This window comes from Varroa destructor, unplaced genomic scaffold, assembly GCF_002443255.2.
Source record: "Varroa destructor unplaced genomic scaffold, Vdes_3.0 BEIS01000007.1, whole genome shotgun sequence".
NCBI classification, from domain to species: Eukaryota; Metazoa; Arthropoda; class Arachnida; order Mesostigmata; family Varroidae; genus Varroa; species Varroa destructor.
Genome location: NW_019211460.1, coordinates 10,065,353 through 10,071,574, shown reverse-complemented (window position 1 = coordinate 10,071,574; position 6,222 = coordinate 10,065,353). Strand labels below are relative to the sequence as shown.

Here is a 6,222-nt window from a genome sequence, read left to right as displayed (position 1 = left end):
AGCAATGTCCTCTAGCAGTGACCTGTCCTGACGCAGCTAACTCAAGCATCAGCTTTTCAAGTGAATTCTGTCAAGTGAAGATGATAAAGAGGACGCCATGGTTACAGTCTGCCTTATTCCGCTCAACTGACGGCCATTTTTTTTTTTGCAAAGATACCTGCAATTAAACCCCGCAAATCTGATCGTATGTAGTCATCGTATGTTAGACTATGTCGGAGTGCTGTTGCGTAGTTTTTTCGCAGCAGCTCCTTTTATGCCGTCGAACTAGCCAAGTTTATCGTAAAAGGTAATAGCGACGAAGGCAGGTATTAGGGCCATTTGTAGATGCACGATATCACTATATAATTGATTTTCGGTCAATCGATATGGTAATACTTTTTTTTTTATTAAGTTATTTTATCGTATAGCGATCGTGACATGTAGTCTCAAAGGGCGTCACTATCTATTGGCTCCAAATTAGAGTAACTGGACACAAAACGTAGATGACTGCTTGAAGCTACACGATGCTCGAACTATACAGTGATACGGTCTCGCGATTAGTGTTCTGCACGCTTTCTTCTGTCAGCTAAACGTGGGCAGAATATACGTCCACGAGATAAAGATGATTCAAATTCAAAGTTGCGTTACCTTGTGAACATCTTTTAGTACAGGATTAGCTTATACGCTAGACCGCGGAAAATTATTCAAATTATTCAGAACGCCTGTTGGATACGAAGGGCTTTGCATAGTCAACCCAACTCTATAATCATATTTTTCTTAAAGCTATAGTTAAAGGAATATCAAACAGCACGCTCGTAAAGCAAAGATTTTTCTTGCTGACATAGAAAAGGTAGGAAAAGACAATTTTCTCTTCGTACGTGGATTCAAAATCGTACGTCCTCTGCATTATGCCAACGAAGATGTAAAGTAGACGGTGTAGCATATGATAAAACCCTATCAATTTGATTTTTAAATCATGCTTTTTATCGAACGGACCATAGTCTTGCATTTACTAATATTAAAGCTATACATTAATTGTGATAACATCTATTCTAACACGTATTCTATCTATCTAACACGTATAACTGTCAGTCGTACCGACACCATACACTTACTGTATGTACAGCTAACTTTTTGGGTGGGAGACCCAAGTGGCTGGACATCATCTGATATGCTTACTTGACTGCTAGGATAAAGTGTACGTAGGAGCTCACTCGTCTCTAGCCAGATGTAAATTCTTAACGATTCGGATTTAGTTTATTTAAATCCGCTACACAAAATAGTACGCCGACGCTTTCTTCATTGTTATTCACGGAGTTAGCGGTAATTACACCCTATTTACATGATATTCATATTGGAATTTTCGGTATAATTTATGAGCCTAATTAGGACGCAACGTCGGGCACCTTTAACGATTATATTCGGGAAGATCGATGCTTAAGACAGGTCGACATTAAAAAAAGCCTATGTTAGATAGCAAAAAACCGAATTGTGGATCTATGCACGTAGCTTTTACTAAAGGATAATTGTAATATATTTCCTGAGATGTTTGCGTGGTTACAATTATTCAGGGATTCAGGTTTGTTTCACGGATTGCATAAGTGATACAAAATCACAACGCATTGTTGGACTATAGGTTAACAATTCATCATTACCGAAACAGTATGTGGGGATACTCTGCACAGAATAACTGGCCTCGTTAAAACAAACGTAGACCCTGTTTGTGCTGAGATCCCCTTGATTGTCTGATGTGCCTTGTCTGATAAACAAATCATACCTGTCTGCTTTGCATAATTTCTCTCATATCCATAAATTACTATACTGTGTGAAAATATGTGGGAAGTTATTAAAAAAAAGAACAATGTTTTTCGCTTGCCAGTGAAGAGAAATGCAGTAAAACTAGGCCAGGCAGCAAGTTTGTACGTTTAAACCTTTCATCTACAACAATTGCCACAACAAATGGTAAGATAAGTACATTTCGATAGATAGTAAATGTTTTCCTCGATCGCTCAAGCTTCTTAATAACGAATAAGTACTCTTCACAAAGTTGGTTCTATTGATTTTCCCCAAAACAACACCTGAATGTAAGCTAATGCATCTTGAGAAGCAGGATATCAGTCAATGAAATGAAATATTTTATCTTTTTTCATGTATAACTATAAAAACTATAAAAAAGATGCGACTTCTTGCTCTGAACTATTTCCGATCCGTCTCGCACATGTTATGACACCATCAGCTGAACCTGCAGGTAAACAACACGCGCGCATAAAATCGTTATTATCCTTAAACGTTTCTAACAAATAGGTTTGCTTCTTTCAGATCGGTTGAAAAGGAATGATGAAAGTTAGTGTCCATGTAGATTCATCTCTGAACGAAACTAGGTTTGTCACGCGATTAATGAGGGACAATCGGGGATTTCTGTTTTCCTGCTGTGCAGTATTATCATTCGTCGCTTGGAGACGTTATGACAATACTAAGAGAATCCGTCACGATGCCAATTATACGTTTTTCGCTCACAACTCTAGCTACAACAGCAATAAAACCACTATCGACTGGTGTCGCGATCGCCGAAGTAAAATAGCCGCATGCCATGAAGCCGCGTAAGTAGAACATATATTTGCGCATGCGCCGTTGATCAAGACCTCGTTACACAACTGGACCGGCAGTTCCCTCGTAAGAAGGGAAGGGAAACAGCTCAGCGCGTCACCGCCCGAAGCGGTATCAAAGCTTTAAGAAGCGACTGAATCAGACCATGGTCCAAGAGGCACCCGCTACGATAAAGGTGACAGCCACCGGAAAGAAGCATCGAGACGGCGAATCTAATAGAATCTGACCTGCGCTAGCCATCACCACAAGCTACATACGCTGGAACAGGGTTAAATCGAAGCTGGACTTATGTTGCGCAAGTACTTAGCCGCGTAGTGGAAGAGCACAGCAGAGGCCAAAAGTGCCCTGCTTCCTACGTCCTTTACTAGTTTCTCTTGTCAATAGTAAGCAGATAGAAGCTGACAGGACCTCGGGGCTATAATGGTAAGGCAATAACAAGAACAGGTTGGTAGAAACACTATAATGTCGCTGACGGTGACGACGACTTCGAGTGATCATGAAAACACGAAGTATTTTTATCTCTTTTATAAGACTCAGTGATATGGATTCCAGAAACGCTGTAGGATGCTCAGTCGAGTGCTAAGAATTGCAAGCTCTGACAAACGCTTTGCAGGCCATGCGTATGGGAGGCAAGTAGATGCAGATAGCAGGTAAGTACCGAGAAAATTTATGTAGCCACAACTACATGTGGACGAAGAAAGATAAAAGAAATCACGCTTTAAGAAACCCTTTAAGTAAGAAACCCACAAAACCAATAAAAAAAATCTATACAAAAATGAAAGTAATACCTTATTTGCATATAAGTATATATGGTTTAGTAAGGATTTAGTCTCAGATTTGAAGGCTAATTTTTAAAACCAATAATAGTTTAATAAACGTATCCTTTTTCTCAGTCCTATTGTAAGAGAGCGATACCTCATTCTACCGTTGAAAGTAAAAATTTGCGAGAAAATGGTTCCGGTAAATAGTTTTTCCAAAAAAAAAATATGCAATTCTGCTTTGATTGAAAAAGTTAGAACATAGATCAGCGTTAATTCTAGTTCCCATCGCAAATTACTAAAACTTACAGGCATAAGCAGGAAAATTTACAAGGTCATAAACTTATATAAGCGACATATGCATTCTGTGGCATCGAGTGTTCCTCAAACTATAACCGGATCTAGTGAATGAGGTTCAAGCAATAGATAGATGTAGACACGGCTATACGTATCTATTTGAATATGCAATTTAAGAGTTACTGGATTCAAATAAGAAATGCCTCTTACTCGACTACTACTACTACCGCCCGACACGTGCGGACATCAAGTTTTGTCCGCTAAACATTATTTTGATAAATTCGAATTTTTGGCGGTTCTCTGAACTAATGTCCTTTGGCTACAAATGGTCGGCGTCTTAGAATATGATTACTAAATTCTATTCAATGTGACCCTTATTGCACTAGTGAAGACAGGTGATTGAAACATTCATATATATTGTTCAGTTTATATAATGGCTATGCTAAAAATAAAATATTTGTGAATAAAAAATAAAATTGTACAAATATAATTAAATTTGAATTTATTCATGACTAGGTTCATAGATAACTCTCTATGAAAACAAACTATTTAACGTCTAAATTCAAACAACTTGGAACCATTCTTCGCAGACAAGCTTGCTTTTTTGTATGTTTACCAAATCCATGCAATATATTAAATATTTTACGATTTGTTTTGGAAGGCAACTCAGATAAGAGCCTTAAGAAGTTGAATTTTTTCTATTTACGTCTAAAGACGATTCCACGCGCAAACCGACCCGACCTCAGTAGCGTTTGTGTGTTTTCTCATGTAAGATGACTAAACTTTAGAACACTATAGAAATTGACAATAACACGACTTTAGCAAAATTTGACATTTTAATTACAAATTATTCAAAGCTAGAACTAATAATTTTTGCTGCTGATCTAAATTTTTGGTTTATATGGGAATCGAAATCAGGTTCCGACGTAACTATTATGGTTTCTAGATTTTTTTGTCGAGCTGGCAGCTATAGTAATAATCTTTTTATTTAAAACGATATATTAAACTGTTAGAGTATAAGGCCATGCCTTTTCAAAGAGAAATAATTATGTAGTTTGTAAAAGAACGAAAGAATCCTCCAAATGCTGGGATAATGAGCGGTCGGTATCATTCCCAAACAGACTATATACTTTCATGTTATTAATATATAGCTTAAGCCGAATTCAAGCCGAAAGAATATCGAGAAGCAAAACAGTTAATAGAAAAAGCCAAAAAATAATTCGTTTTAATTTGATTTTCCCAAAGGAAGTTCCGTAAGGGAGGGCACTTCGATAACTAAGCATATTAATTTTAACACTGAACGATCGATTCGTTAAATAGCCTCTTAGCAAATTTATGAAACGCCAAGGAACTCCTAATGAAATCAGCTCCCCAGTTGATTATAAAATCATGATGAACTTGATCGAAAATTTCGAAATAATCAAAATAAATGCATTAAAACTTCTCGAAATAAATTTTAAAAATACTCATCCCCGGACTATTTTAATAAGCTATGTTGGCGACTTATCTGGATGCTTTACCCTCCGCGAATTCAGATTGGTTAATGTCTGAAGGCTCTTCGGATGTAAAATAAGCTGAACTTTGATATGATTTTCTGTTTCATATTGAACAAGCTAGAACTGTTAAGCTACCAGGCGGTAGTTGTCCACTAATAACTTGATGCCTTTCTTGAAAATAGCGCAACTTCAAAAAAGTCAGGAACATCTTCATAATATCAGGTCTTTGTTACGCAGAGGGTCTCGACAGAGGTACTCCAGGCTTTTATAGAAGGTAGCCGGATTTCGTCATGCGTGAGACAGATCTATTCAGCGGTCTTTAAAGTTACGGGCGATAGTATCTGTAAAGGTAATTAGAAATGGATATTCAGTATTGTTTACAAATGAGGTGCTCTCCTCCCACACAGAAACCGAAGGAAAACTTGAACAAGCCTCTAACTGCTCTCAGCAAAACCTAGAGAGTTACCACCTAAGTTTAGGCATGCTAGTGCTACTCTCACGTTTTCTGATATGCGTCTCGACAAAAGTCGCTCAAGATTCTGAAACAGGAGCGATTATTCTTTCAGATTTCGAGATGAATAGGAATATTTGCTTTAACTGAGAGCTCAGATGAGGGGAGGGATCGCAATCGACCATATTATTTGCAAATAGCGCATTATTTCGTATTAATGCCGTGACGTAGCGTCTTGCGTGATCACATCATAGAAACCAATAGAAATTTCTGCCTTGTCCGGCATCAGTCTGGGCCTCTCAATTAGTGATTTGCTGGGATCCTCATTATACTCCGAGTAGACAAGCGGGTCAATTACGGATCGATTGCCAATGCGAGAGAGAGAGAGAGAGAGTACTAACTCTGTTACGATATCAAAGACTGTGCTACCACTGCTACCAGTGTGACGAGAGAACCCTGGCTAAATCAGTTACGTCCTAGACAACCTAAAAAGTACATGAAATGCAGAAAATCGGACAAGATTACATCTTCGAAGGAGTTGTCACCGACCTCTCCTTATGACCAGTCAATGTCAGCGAAATTAAATCTTTATATATGGATACGAAGTCCAGACAAATGATAGAGATCGATTAAA

At 37.9% G+C, this 6,222-nt stretch overlaps 1 long non-coding RNA gene across 1 annotated transcript; it reads left to right on the top strand.

The window, feature by feature from the left end:
* Positions 1-2,711: 2,711 nt before the first annotated feature.
* Positions 2,712-4,110, top strand: LOC147754292 (uncharacterized). The gene is made up of 3 exons (XR_015317360.1): positions 2,712-3,009; positions 3,139-3,236; positions 3,656-4,110. It is a non-coding gene; the product is annotated as an uncharacterized LOC147754292 (long non-coding RNA).
* The last annotated feature ends 2,112 nt before the right edge of the window (positions 4,111-6,222 follow it).